Consider the following 16,126-nt stretch of genomic DNA (forward strand, 5'->3'; position numbering starts at 1 on the left):
TCATTGGTAGAATCATCGTTGCATTTGAAGTTGAGTTATTTTTTGAATTCAAGATTAAAGAGTTGGAATTGTAGGTTGGTTGGATTGTAACAAAAGGGATCGTATACAAGTTTAATTTCAAATCTGAAACATTGTTTTTACATCAAATACCTGTTAGAGATGTGTACTCTCAAAAACCGGTGTCTAAATAAAAATATCTGGAACCTTAGGAAAAATGGATTATTTGAAAAAAAAAAACGTTTGCTGTTGTGGATGTCTTTGTATTGCGCGCCGGGAAAATTTAGATGTTTGTTAAATATTAGAAGGCCTAATTGTTTAAATATATAATCTTTATTTTCTCTGGACTATTGACCATGATTCTTTGTGATACTAAACACAGTAACTACAAATATAATGTAAATTCCCGAAATAAAGCACTCATAGGAGAACCGATTGTATAGATCGAATGTAATTATATTTACTATATAATTTGTTACAATTTTTGAAATGTTTAAACTTTTCTTATAATGAAAATTTTCTTGGCGTTAACAAACTTTTCAAATAAGTATAATACTGTGTAAATTGGTAAGCAACAGATTCAAGTTATTGAATTTATTATTTGTTAACCATCAATTCAAAACACTACCAATAAATACAAGTAAACTACTGGTATATTGCACACACCTTTTTAAATTGTTTGGTTCAATCACAAATCTTATGTTATGTTAGTTCCAAAACGTAATATAACACGATTAAAATTAAAATCGACGTCGTTACAGTTTTATAAATATTTTTTTTTTATATGGCCAACAAGTGTAGTAACAAAACGCACTTTCTAAAAACATGATACTCTCAAGGAGTTCTGAGAGATCCTTCAAGAGGTCCTGGAGGATTTAATTTTATCCTGCATAATTACTCAGATATCACGTTCCCGCCAAGTCTGTTGCAGTTTTCGTTTTGCGTCTGGCAAAGGCTTAGGAAATTACGAATATTGGGTTTCGGCTAATACCATCCAAAGACCACCAAAGTCAGTTGGGATCACTGCAGACGATGGTAAATCGAGGTGACGGTACAAGATTTATTCAACTAAAGGTTTCAGAATGACCATGTTGTACATGCATTGGCTTTGGATTATATTTAACACGTTTACAATTTTTTGTCTGGGATGTAGTAGATCCTAAACACTAATGAAGAATCTTAATTATTAATTAAAGGTTTGTGCTTCTTTTAACATAGGGGTTGATAACGTAAAACTACATTGATCCTCATATATTGCAGTAAATTTTAGATCAAACTAGTAACACTTGTATGTAAATTATAAACAGATTCTCAGTGCACGATTTAGTAAAATCATCCGTGTGTTTTGGTTTTGATTATTTTATTTTATTTTAGTGATATTTTATTTTATTTAATGTAATTTGACAATGCCTATTCCTATGTACAACTTGGTCAATGGCAATAAACTTTCTTATTCTTATTCTTATTATAACAACTCAATAGTGTGATAATCGTGATTTGTAAGTACTTTAGGCATATTTAATTAAGTTAACAAATCCTTTATATAGCTTTTGTAACAGAATTAACGTCATGTCATGGGTGTCGAATTTTAGTCATTATGGATACATCATGAAAAAGAAATTTTCAATTCTTAATAATACAGTACTTCCTACAGTTTATTTTCCTAACTTTATGTTTGTATTTTTTGCCTTGAGTGGCTTTTTTTCATTAGTTGAACAAAGCTTAAAGTCAACGTCGTTTTGCAATTATTTTTTATATATTTAACTGGCACAAAATAATTTTATATCGTCGTAGCATTCCAAGCTATTTTCAACGTGGGCGCTTTGATTTGAATTAGCATAATGATGACACAAAAAAGCTGTTTCAGACACCCACACAAATGGCGAGAGTCTATACCATACCCTACATAGCGACACATAGAAAGGAGTTGATCAAAATCAGGCAAATAAAAGTTCTGTATATGACAGAGTCGGTCTCCATAAAGTAAACCACATGAAATACTGTATCTGCATCAGGGAAGACACTAAAAAATTAGATATGCACAATGTTCAAAACAGAAAAGAAAAGATGTGCACGAAGTGAGGAACATAAAAGAACTGCATAAAAAAAACACTGGAAATATTTGTAAAAATTGAGACACAGGAAAGATATTCACGTGATGCACATACATGATCAGTGTTTAGTGAGAAAAAATGATCTGTAATAAGATGGAGCACATAATTGATCTGTACAAGGTACGATACAGAAATGACCTGTACAAAGTTATGCGCAGAAATGATTTGTACTGGTGAGTCACAGAAACAATCTGTACTGCTGAGATACAGAAAATATCTGCACAAATAATCTGTACTGCTGAGATACAGAAAATATCTGCACAAATAATCTGTACTGCTGAGATACAGAAGATATATGCACAAATAATCTGTACAGCTGAGATACAGAAAATATCTGCACAAATAATCTGTACTGCTGAGATACAGAAGATATCTGCACAAATAATCTGTACTGCTGAGTTACAGAAGATATCTGCACAAATAATCTGTACTGCTGAGATACAGAAGATATCTGCACAAATAATCTGTACTGCTGAGTTACAGAAGATATCTGCACAAATAATCTGTACAGCTGAGATACAGAAAATATCTGCACAAATAATCTGTACAGCTGAGATACAGAAAATATCTGCACAAATAATCTGTACTGCAGAGATAAAGAAAATATCTGCACAAATAATCTGTACAGCTGAGATACAGAACATATCTGCACAATGTGAGACACAGAAAAGGAGGAATGGAAAGACAGACGCAAGGCAAGGGTCGATAGTGGTGCGATGGTCCCGGATAAATAATGGGTAATTACGCACTACGTAGCTGTGCCACCCACCACCTCCACCTGGGCCGCGGGTGATCGATAGCAGGGTCGGGGGCTAGGTGATACACTGATACAGGGAAACGGGGAGAATGGGAATACCGGAGACATAGGACTACTTGTAGTTATCTATCAGCATTCAGCACGTATAAAATAAAAAACCTTTATCAAACGGTTTCACAATGTTATGTTGAGTTTTAATTTGTTGATAAAATATACTGCATGTTTAATTTGGTTGATGTGATAAAACTGTGTAAACAAACTACTGAACGTACAAAAACTCCCCAAACAATACTTTTAATAAAATGCGACGATAAAACACCAATGCAACTTCGGTTTGGTGTTCAAAACATTACTGAATGCCATTACGTTGGTTTTGACGTTGATGTACTACAGTCTGTGAATAAATATCCAATATATGTATCTAAAAGTTATTGCACTTAAGATTTGGTTTTATGATTTGGTATACTGTGTGAATACTTGATCTACAGCAATGCACTTTTAAATGAAAGGTGTTTCGAGTGTTATGAAACACAAACCTCTTCGCCCATATTTCCTGTTTACCAATCCTCAGAAAAATACTGTATACGAAATGCTTGTTTTGTGACTGAATACTATATCTGTGATTTACAAATTTTATAAAACGGCGTAATCCATATTCAATCTTTAAGACAACATTCAAGACGATGGCAGATTTTATATACCTCCATACAAAATATATTTCGTTGCGAAGACAAAGTTTTCAAAGCTATCAGCTCGTCAGTTTTGAAGCTTTGGAAATGTTGTCTTCTGAGCCGTGACTTGTACGCCAAGCGTCCCACCAATGTCACGCCTCAGTGTTTTTGTATAGTGCGAGTGCTGGCTTTGCGCCGGAACTCAGTCGGTTTGGGTCGGGCAGCAAACCTGCAACCCAGAGTCAATGTCCGCCTGACGTTTGGGAGTCAGAAGGCGTGCGACTGTCAACCATCTCAGACTTTGTTTTTGTTTGCATAAAAAATTGTATCCGTGTAAATCGTTTTTATGCCGTTGTTCCTCATGTTGTTTTATTCAACTTTACAACGTTTTGATCCAGTCATGTAGATAAGTGTTTTGCCAGTCGTCAGATGAGGTCCCAGATGGGAGGCTCTTACTGGTTGCTGCTTCCGGAGAGGTTCGCCCAGGGAGACACTACTCCTTCTCCGTCTTCGGGCTGCTCATTACCCTGCTCCTGGGACCAGTAGTCCTAAGCCTTCATCTGCTTTCTACTACTATGCCGCCCTATGCCATCTTCCGGATGGATCACCGCCGCCCACCATTAGTGTGATGTGACTAATGACCACGTTCCGCAAGTTACCATGTTTTAAATTTGTTGAGATTTTTGGACTGAATTTGAAATTTTGAAAAGGAGCCCCAATAATTATGGTTTAGCTTACTAGTCATGATCCGTTATTTATTTTATAGTTATTGTGAAGTATTTATTGTTAATTTATTTAAAGTTTATATATTACAGTTACCATCTTTTTAAATTATTTTCATTGTTAGGCCTAATTTTCCTACTGGTACCAGTATTTGTAAGTTTAGAAGGGTAAACCTAAAATCATCCTTTTAATTAAATTTTTGAGAAAGATTATTTAAAGAAATTCTTTGGATGGATGTTTTGTTTTTTGTTGATTTCATTGAAATATATAGGCTTTGTTGACAACTGTTTGTTTTGTTCTTATATTCACCCACGGCCTTTCACTTTTGTTAGGGTTGTGGGGCGACCACTCGCACTGTCACTATGGGGGGCATGCTTCCTTTAGTTGTTCGTCTGGGGGCGGTGCGAGGGGTCGGCTCACTTCGCAACGAAACTACTGAGCAAGTTGCCTCTTTGACGAAGGTATGTAAAACCTATTATTGTCTTAACAAAATAGTCCAGGGGCCAGAGAAGGTCACGAATTGTGGATATTTATTTGCATGCACTGTGGATGTCACTCCCTGGTGTGGATTAACGTCCGCACTAGTGAGTACTATGATTATCCTCAGTGATATCCTGATAATTAGGCCAATTCGTCAAATATAAGGCAAAAATGTGGTTCGAGTTCCACTATAAACTGTAAGTCCCTTAGTGTCCATTGGCTGTTTGGGTTATTAATTAACAGCTGTGTCTAAGGAATATGTGGGTCATAGTCACTAACTACAAGATCATCTCCATTCATACTTGGCTTAAAATACCTACATTCGTATGATCGTCTTTTCAGATTAAAGTATTAAAAGTATTTAATTGAGATTGGCGTGTAGGTGACTCTAGCTGATTCTTTTTAACCTATCAACTACTTTATCCCTTTAACGCTACACTATGACGTAATATACCTACTTAAAACTTAGATTCTTGACGTTGAATCGCACGCCGAACTCTTGGCCGCTCTTGGCAGTCATAAAGCAAACTCATCAGCAGTATAGTGAAGATATCCGGCTAATTACAATCCTCCGGCTCAAATAACAAGGCGGTGACAACAAGGGATACCTCATTATTGGCCGTAATAGAATTTAAAACCGCGCCTCATCTGGCCATAAACATGAAGCCTAACACGCCGTCAATTAGTGTTTGAGCTCGTGCCGAGGCCGATATTGCTGATCACGGAGTTTGAAATTGGAAATTAATTTAACAGTAAAGGAACTTGTGAATAATTAAGATTTTGCCTCACCTTTGGCTTAGAATAGTGCAAGTTCCCACCATGTAGACCTAAATAGCCCACTGTTTGTATTTGTAGGGTAGGACTCAGGGAAGAGTTGCTTGGTCTAACTACGAGTCATGTGAAATGAAAAGTTTCAATTGTACTCATTTTGTCAAATCTGAAGCATGTTTGCATTTGCATTTCATCTAGGTGACGTTTGAGTGACCTGATGACAGTTAGTTTATCTAAAATTATTGTCAACATTTCTTCCAATTGGACGATGTATATTTGAGACGGTAAAAATCACTGACTTTTGTTTGTCTATGCTATTGGATACTGAAGACATCCCAGATGGAAATATGGACCAGCTGTAGCTGTAACATATTTTCATTGCAAAATGATGTAAAGCAGTTGAACGAGTCACTCACAGAATGCACCACATTCAAAAATTCTAGTCATGTTTTAGGTTTACTTAGTCTATGTTTTTAGTTTTGTTTATGAGATTATGTGACAGAAAAGATGCTGTAGCTTTCAATAAGTCGTCATATCTAACTTGGTTAAAAAATTTTAGCATTCGACAGAAACTAATAATTTACATCAGCACACTCTAACTGTGGCTCAATTAATCAAAATACATTCTCTTCTAAAACTTCTACTTCTATTAATATTCAAAGATTCAATTGTGGTATTACACTGTTTAGTTATGCCAGTTGTCAAAATTATTTATCAATAAAAATACCGCTTCAATTTAAGTCTATCACCACTAGGAACAAAGGATTTTCGTTAAAAAAAATAATCCAACATTCCGACATTAAATACAAGTTAAACACACAGTAACAAGTCAAATCAACACGTCATGAATATTCTCTATGACAATTTAACTACCCTTCTTAATGCAAACATCAACCTCCCTCGTATTATAACCCCAGACATTAATCACTGTACGATGATGACATACATGTAAACAAATTCTTTATGTCAATACGCGCGGAGGGGTGAGCCGGCGAGCGGTAGCCTATAATGGTTATCAATAGCTCAATAGTCAATGTGGCGGTTTGAAGGGCTTCCCCGCTGAGCCGATTATCCTCCTATTGCTAAACAAACCCTCCCTATCAGCTGATCACAAAACAGCTGTTTGACAACAATCAGTGCTGCCACCCTGTCGGCGTGACATTTCAAAGTTAATTGTTGTATTTTGTGAAAGCAAGGTTCTACTGGTTAAATCACAAATAATAGTCACTCTTTTGGTTCAACTCTTTCCAACAAAATTGCAAGACTTAGAAGACTTGTAATATTTGTGATAAATAAACACACAGACAAGACTTTGTGTGTATTTTCATTTTGCTTCGATATGAAAATAAATTAAACTACATATGGGATAAACGGGTTTTTATTTCTTCGCAATAAACTAATGTTAAGCTCAACTATTTTTCTTCTCAAGTAAAACTGAAATTAATAAATTTCAACCACGAATACATTTATTTTAAACTAACATATAAAAAATACGCGATTTTCTTCTAAAATCTGACCATTTTTAGAATAACAAAGTCAGTCTTAATAACAAAATAAACTTTGTTAATGTTTTAATTCATCATATTTAATATTTGTGTTTATTTCAGTGTATTAAGCTTTTACACAAATTTTTGTTATGAAAGAAATTCAAATCTAATACCTTATATTGTAACATTAAATGTAACAAACAATTAAATAGTGCATGAAAAACAAACTTTTCTGATATTTATTTTTAAGCTAATAATATAATCCAAATTGTAATTTAAACACATAAATAATCCATAAAAATAAGATCTAATAAATTTATACCCAAATAAACAACGCTTTATGTCACAAATATTGACAAAAACACACAAAGAATCCTTAGGTTGAAAAGTGTCAACTAAACTCTGTCAGTTTACAGGCGATTGGTCAAACACTGATCCCTGACGGCTTATCTTGTAAACACAACTGGATTGGATCATGTGGATGTACAACTGAGCTAATCCATGTTCAATCCCGACTTACACGATCGCTTACAAATTGTGAATCCGTACAACCCGAGTCTGAAGCCATGCGTCGTCCTACTGTAGGGGTCTGTGGTAGGTCTATAGCAGTAGCGTATAAAATACCGATGTGGGATGAGGGTAGAATAGACGTACATTAAAACCTAACCCAAACTAACCCAAATAAACCTAAAAAAACTATTGTACAACATAAGAAGATAAGAATTGTTCCTATCCTACTGTGGGGTCTGTGGTAGGTCTATAGCAGTAGCGTATAAAATACCGATGTAGGATGAGGGTAGAATATACGTAGATTAAAACCTAACCCAAATTAACCCAAAGAAACTGTTGTACAACATATGAAGTAATTGTTCCTATCGTGGGGTCTGTGGTAGGTCTATAGCAGTCCGTAGAATAGACGTAGATAGATTAAACCCTAACCCAACATAACCCAAACAATTAACATAAAAAACGTATGCACCACCTATGAAAATAACTTTTTTCTCATACTGTGGGCGTATTTGATATAGCATATAGTGTGTAAAATACTGAGGTAGAATAAAGTTTAGGGCAGAAGTAGATTAAACCTAACCTAACCTAACCCAAATTAACCTAACGAAACTTCTGTACCACCTATGAAGATAGGGCAGAAGTAGATCAAACCTAACCTAACCTAATCCAAATTAACCTAACGAAACTTCTGTAGCACCTATGAAGATAGGGAGAAGTAGATCGAACCTAACCTTACCTAACCCAAATTAACCTAACGAAACTTCTGTACCACCCATGAAGATAGGGCAGAAGTAGATCGAACCTAACCTTACCTAACCAAAATTAACCTAACGAAACTTCTGTAGCATCTATGAAGATAGGAGAGAAGTAGATCAAACATAACCTAACCTAACCCAAATTAACCTAACGAAACTTCTGTACCACCTATGAAGATAAAAATTGTTCCTATCCTACTGTGAGGGTACCTATGCCAGCAACATACACTACTATATTGCACGTAGCGTATAATACCGATGTATAACAACGTTTAGCCATAGACTAAGGAAGGGAGTATGTTTTATCTATGGTTTAGCCTACAAATAAATCAAACCTATACTAACCTAACCCAAACTAACCTAACAAAACGCATGTTCAACCTATGAAGATAATGATTGCTTCTCTCAGTTGGCGCTTTTGATATAGCACGTAGTGTGTAAAATACTGAGGTGGATAAAGTAAATCGCTCAAGTAGATTATATTAAAGAAAAAAGGAACTGTCAAATAGAAAATTGACGCAACCTATCCAACTGCTGGTCTCGGTCAAGGAGGAGGTAACTAAGGTATTTAACCTATCCTAACCTAACTTTCCTTAACGATATTTGTACAACCTATGAAGCTAATAATTCAAAAGTGACATTAATATTTATACTCCCCGCAAACTTTCGTGGCGGCTGAGGGATTAGGACGGCCGAGAGGTGGCCCAGCCCCTAATTAGCCCTCGCTCGGCTGCACTGGGTTTTGACCATGAGTCAGGCACTAGGCGTAATGCATAGTTGATAGAGTTTTTGTATATCACCATAAAGTGTATTAAATAACGTCATTTTTGTAACCTGTATCAAATCACAAGAACATTGAGCCCAAACACGAAATAATTACGATGATTTTAAGTATAATTATTGGTTTTAAAATAAGAGACAGTTATTAGAACAAGGTTACTGTTCTGTTAATATATTTAAGGTTACTGTATTTACAAACTATTTACACTACTGTTCACTAACTATATGCAATTTACAATTATGTAAGGTACAGAGAATATTGTCCAAATCACGCCGGAGATGAATGTGAAACAAAAGGATAATTACGATATTATTAAATACAGGCCTACACTTTGTTTTAGTATAAAATCATAGAATAAATTATATACATTTTAGACAATTTAAAAACTATTCACAATACTGTTCAAAATCAATTTACCGTTATGTTATCCAGATCCACTCATGAGCTGAATGTGTTACAAAATATTTTCTATATTAACAGTACAAACCTACACGTTTTTAAAGGATAATTCACAGTTTTCAGATCAAGATATACATATATCTAAGAGTATTTACAAATTATTTACATTACTGTTCACTAACTATTTACAATTATATACATAGAATTGTTGCTTCTATATTCTTGTTGTAAATATATATCTTCATCTAAAAACGATATATTATTCTCAAACAAAGTGTAGGCCTGTACTTAATAATATCACAATTATTTGGTATCACATTCAGCTCCTGCGTGACTTTGGACGACATTCTCTGAACATAATTGTAAATAGTAAATAGTTAGTGAACAGTAGTGTAAATAGTTTGTAAATACAGTAACCTTAAATATATACCTTGTTCTAAAAACTGTCTCTTATTTTAAAACCAAGTATATACTTAAAATCATCGTAATTATTTCGTGTTTGGGCTCAATGTTCTTGTTATTTGACGCAGGTTACAAAAATGACGTTATTTAATACACTTTATGGTGATATACAAAAACTCTATCAACTATGCATTACGCCTAGTGCCTGACTCATGGTCAAAACTCAGTGCAGCCGAGCGAGGGCTAATTAGGGGCCGGGCCACCACCCGGCCGTCCTAATCCCTCAGCCGCCACGAAAGTTTGCGGGGAGTATAGAAACTTTGCCAGCCTAAACTATATTCAGTCAGCATAAAAGTAATTAACGTATTATTTATCATTGTTATCTAGTAAGAATTATTCCTTATTGGAAAGGGGTTGACAGAAAGAAATGTTTAGTAGTTGACTAATAATAGTTGTGGTTTATAAATTAAAGCTGCATAACATATAGCCCAGATGCAGATAGACAAATTACAAACATCATCTGGGTCTAAATTCGATCCCACTTTTGATCGAATAATAATTGTCAACACCCAAGAACAATACGAGCAATAATTATTCTGGCAATCACACAATAAAATATTATCCAACCTCCTATAGCAAAATATACCATCAAATCCACCATTTCAGCATTGAGAAGGGACTTTTTCCCTATGACGTCACAATATAAGCGTCAGTCCGCAGTGGGCAGTGTTTATAGCGCGTTGCCATGGCGACGTGTAGCTTGGTTGCCACGGCGACGGTTGCTAGGTTACCGTGTTGTTTTCTCGATAAGCGCCGGGACTGGGGTGGAATGATGTACGTTTGTTCGCCCTAGGGTGCATTGGGGATTGGGGGTGGTACATGCAGATTTGTCTACATGTATATGTAGATAGATATTGTACGTTGGTACGTTGAGGATTGTGCATAAAAAACATGGGAATGTAAATAAATAACAATGAAGTCTACCTAGTAAATATATAGCTGTATTTTTCCTTAAGGAAATTATTTTTCCCTAAGTAAAACCCCCATTGTTCTGATTAGTTTTGAATTACTTTGTAACATACAAAAATCTCAAACTGAACACAATTTTTAGTAATAGTAAATGTATTGACATTTGACAAAAAAGATTTGAAGTACAGTATATTAAAACGTTCTAATACGGCTTCGTATTTCGTAACAAGAAATTAAATAGTTATTATTTATCAAGATATTAATTAAACGTGGTAGTAATGAAGACTTGCTAGTAAAGTGGAAGTTTTTCTTCCATATTATATCCATGAAAGGTAAATAAAATGATTTTGATCTCTAATTTATGGATTGATCTTTATGAAATATAGCAGTAGAAGATTTTTTATTTTACTGTAGATTTTTAAATAAAAAAATATATATTTTTAAGTTCCCTGTGTACTTGCTTCCTGTTATTTATGTACATAAAAAATACACAATGAATTTCATGAAATTTAAAAGGATTTCTTCATTTATCTGCTAGTTATTGAAATATTGTAAATAGTATTTGAACCAATGTTTGTAAAATTGTAAGGTTATCTAAGAGTAAGGATAGTAATTAGAATGCTCGTAATTCATATTTCCCCTAGGATAATTAAATCCTGAAAATTATCAACGTTGTTTGTTAAGGTTTAAAATTTATTCTAGTGACTTTCATTGATTTTACATAGAAGGTTTTAAGGTACAATACTTTCATGGACTCCCATGATGTTAAACTATTTCGGAGTAATCTAAATCCTAATTAATGATATAAATATTGTATCCAAAAGCATAATTTCTTTAAGTGAAAGATAAATTCGCCATAACATTTAAAAATATAAATCCATTTTCGGGAGAAAACTTTACCTAATCACTCAAATAGGTCTCCATTGGCAGCATGGATGCTGACGGTCAACCTTGGATTGATTAATCAATATTTACAATGATGAAACCCGATACTTGTTGACCAGGGTCCTGGTAGACCGGTAGTCTAGCGGTGTAACGTTCCATAGCATACGGTAGGCTCCGGTAATCGGTGCCAACGGGCCAACTGCGTTGACTTTGGATACTGAAAGCATAGATAAAAGACTCCTTTTATCTATGCTGAAAGTACATACCCTTAGCAATGTGGAAGTTCGTCTGAAGATGTATTTGAACTGGCTTTCAGGGGCACTTCCATATTGTTAAGGGTATAGACTTATCAACATATATTTTTTTATATGGATATCTTTTATGTATGTTTCAGATCCGGTGAGTTGAGCTGCGGTTTTATTGAGAAAATATTTTACTTCATATTTGGTAAATCCTACAGTATGCACTTTATTGTTCGATTTTAGAATTAGATAACAAAACCTAATTTGGGAGTTTTTTTATTTAGTTGATGCAATTTTGAAGATATTTAAATATTTTAGAATTAGTAAATATAAAAATTAGCTCAACATAATCCGTACATAAACACACCTCAAAATCATCCTTAGCTGGTCTAAAAAGACGATACATGTAAATATGTAATACGTAAGTAAAGCTTATAACACTTTCGATCTCACGCCATGATATTTTAAAATGGGATTGATCGAAGAATTGTTTATGAATTCATTTCTTCGCCTATCTAAACTTAACTTGTACCAATAATTTCAAATCTACGGTAAAGAATAGCGTTAGATATACCGTCCTTGTGAATCGTCTGAATACTATATTATATAGCCTGGTATATTATGTAGAGCGCGTTTTAGTTTTTGGCTAACCAAAGCAGTAGTCTCAAGTAAATATTTTACTATGTACCAGTAACTAAGCTCCGAAGATACAGAGTTGAGTAATTACGTTTCTTACCTTTTTACTACCAAACTAACCAAAGTGGTCAAACCCGGTAGCCAAATACTATATACTATTTAATCTTTGGCTGGCCTCTGTTTGGAAGCAGTATAATCAAATGGTACATTGTAATGTAAATGCCACCATGATATCATCGACGGTATGGTCGACCGCTACAGTTGACCTTGTTATATGTGACAGCTTTACTAGGAATAATGCAAAAGTATAATTGGTAAACTACCATGTTACGTAATGAAAAGCGTTTGTTTTTATTTAATAATGACATTAAATTATTCATATTTAATGTTCGGTCATGTAAATTTATGTAGGCTATGTAGTTCAGTTTTTTTGTGAATTCAAACGCAGCGAGTTCTAACGTATTTGGAGAACGTACAAACATTAAAAATATTGTATGTTTAATAAGTATAATTTATAAGTGTAAATTTTTTTGAGAGGTGTTATTGGAAGTTTATTTTTAGTGTCACAAACTCACAAATAAATACCAGAAGGAATTACACGTTAGCATACAGACCAACTACCAAAAGATCATATCAATTTTAAATATAAACTGTATCAGCAATTGAACATATAGCCCTACAACCTTTTCCATAAGCTTGTAAACAACATAATGGGAAAACGTTGGAAGTAACAACGATATTTTATAGGGAAAGTAACAGAAATAGCAATCACTTTTGAACCGTAATTGTTACAGCTTTGGGTTTTGTTATTTGTAACTGGTATGATTTTATTCAGAGCTAAAAATCACAAAAAACTACATTTTTGAAAAAAGTCGTTTTAGCAGCTTTGGTGAAAATCCGATCTTTCCATTATTTTATAGGTTTTATGGGTAAATCACGATTAAAAATTAAATTTTCAAAATAATTTAAAAACACTCTTGGAGATATCATGCCTTAGGACTTACACACCGAAATGAAAAAGTAGAGCTGTACAATTTATGAGAAAAAGAGTATTTTCTGTAGGTGTAAGATGTCATGAATGTCAACCTGATAACCTAAGTTTGTGATGACTTAAATTATGTTAACACGAGGGAACCCAATTCATGGATAGTTATTGCACTTCACCCAAGAGGCTGATTATATTTTGTTATGTGTGGACCTGTACAGTATCATAATGTAGGATCCAACCCACTTGGTCACCCCATTTCGACATATCTAACCCATATTGGTGATTGAATTGACAAAAATGTATAGGTTATGCGTAATCTATTTTTTTTTTAATTCGCTAAACACAAAGTATGGTAAGTTTACGTCACATTTTAGCGCTCGTTGAATATCAATATTAGCCTTCTCGCTGTGAGTGTTAACGTCTATAAACATTTACCAAACCGTCTCATCGTCAGTTTGGTATGTAAACGTGTTGACGTGTTGAGCAGCCTACAAGTACAAATTGTTTACCTGTTCACTGTCAGTAACGCCCCTACACCCCATTCCTTTATCTTATCTTTCACCCTCCCAACTTAAATTGGTGAAAATCAAATGCAGATTCGGATCCAGATTCTTATTCAGATTGTGATTCGAATTCGGATTGGGATTCTTGATCGGATTGAAATTCGATTTCGGATTGGGAATCACATTTGGATTGGGATTCGGATTCAAATAAAGTCATAAATTTGAAAATTAACCCCACCTTTTGGTCAAAAGTTTTGCCTTCTAACCATGGGCCCGGGCAATCCAGAAAGGCAAGATGAGTCTCTAAACTCTAAACAACCCCCACTTTCACTAACGACAGGATAGCCACTTTGGAAACTTCAATTAATAAAGAAATATGGGAGCATATAGGTATTGTGTATTTAGCAATTGTATCCAAAACTGTATTAATTTTGTTTCAGATATTACACTAGTACGTACTGCACAAATTTCACAAAACGCAACTGATAACAGACATACAATATGAAACCATTTCCACCGATTGTCAGTTGTAATTTAACGAGGGCCAATCTTTTTCCACTTCCGGTTTACGCATTTTGGCACCGGAAACATCAACGCGCGGAAGAACGAGTTAACGTTGTCTCTCTCACTCCAGTCAGCTGATAATAAAATGTTCCAGAGTTTAATTCGTACCTGGCGAAGATATAATTAGGGCTGATGATTTCCTTAGCAAACAGAGCCTAATTAGCTTAAACCCACGTTAATGATAATCACAGTTTTATGCACAGAGAGCAGCTGGTGTGCAGGTTTTACTGTAGTACGAAACTAGAGGACTACCCTATAGGGTCAATTTCAATCCTAAAATCCTATTTTGGCCTATCCCAGATAGATTTTGACTTTTTTTGTTTTAGTATCTTTCAGTTTTTTTTTATTTGCCAGTCATGAGTATTTTAGTCTCATTATATCAAATACAGAGAGTCCTAGTCTTTCCTAGATATTACAATAGGAAAACAAAGCTACAAGCAATATTCCAAGTCCATGTTACAGGCAATATTCTTTATTAATTTAAATTTTTTTGTCATATTAGGATTGATTGTAGTTTCAGAGTGTCTGTTAAGTATTTATTTTCCAGTCTAAGAAGTACAGTACTAAGGTTCCATAATATTTCCGACAATGTTCAAAATCAATCTTTTGGGGTCTTTCTTCACAATATTGTACTGGTTTGCTTTTGTTGTGTTGGCTTTCAGTTTCCACGTAAGGTATCCACAGAATAGAGAATAAAGAAAGAGGCTTCAACACAGATTTACAATATTGTCTAGTCTATTTGAAATATCCGAAGCGAATGGCATTGGCTTATTTAGATCGAATTGATTTGCTCACGTTGTAGAGAATTTCAATCGGTTTGATTTGGAATTCATTGGTCAGTCGTGAGTTTCGTCTTTCAGTGTTTGTTTTCGTAGATTTTGTTGCCCTGTCCACGCCTATGGCATTTCACAAGGAGGTATAGATAAGGTACACAAAAGTCGTTTTTGGGAAAGTGGTCCATATCTGATTTGATTGGTCAGCTTTGAGTTTTTTGTCTCGTATCACAAAACAAAGTTGCCAGTCATGAATCTTCTAGTCTTGTATCACAGGATAAAGCTATTTACCTAAATTCAGATTCTATAAGAGATTAAGAAGTCCACTAAAAAATCTGTAAATGACGTCACCGCCTTTTTCCAAACAGCTGCACCTACACCGCGAACCCTCGCCTCCGCAGATGTGCCGATTGCTGACGGCATCTTAGGCAGCAAGTAGGTGTAAATCGGACGCGGGAGGAACAATTAAAGCGACAATACGAGGCGAGAGTCTGCCGATGGGATCGCGACAATTCTGCGAACTGGCTGAATAATTAGTTGCCGAGGCGAGGCCATATATCGAGAGATGAGGCCGCGATTGCTGCGCCCGTACATAGGTGAAATCAATTACACCAGTGGGACAATTATCCGCTACCGTGCTGTATCAGATGCAGCCATTCTCACAGTTAATGAAACTCCTACGCCAACACCTAGTCGTGGCTCACGGGAATCTGGGAATA

At 34.9% G+C, this 16,126-nt stretch overlaps 1 protein-coding gene across 2 annotated transcripts in view; it reads right to left on the minus strand.

Annotated features, from left to right (window-relative positions):
• LOC128992579 (aryl hydrocarbon receptor protein 1-like) overlaps positions 1–16,126 on the minus strand; it is a 149,871-nt gene that overhangs the window by 50,303 nt on the left and 83,442 nt on the right. The window lies entirely within an intron of this gene.

This window comes from Macrosteles quadrilineatus, unplaced genomic scaffold (assembly GCF_028750875.1).
Source record: "Macrosteles quadrilineatus isolate MER2022 unplaced genomic scaffold, UCM_ALF_1.0 Scaffold_4__1_contigs__length_99947679, whole genome shotgun sequence".
NCBI lineage: Eukaryota > Metazoa > Arthropoda > Insecta > Hemiptera > Cicadellidae > Macrosteles > Macrosteles quadrilineatus.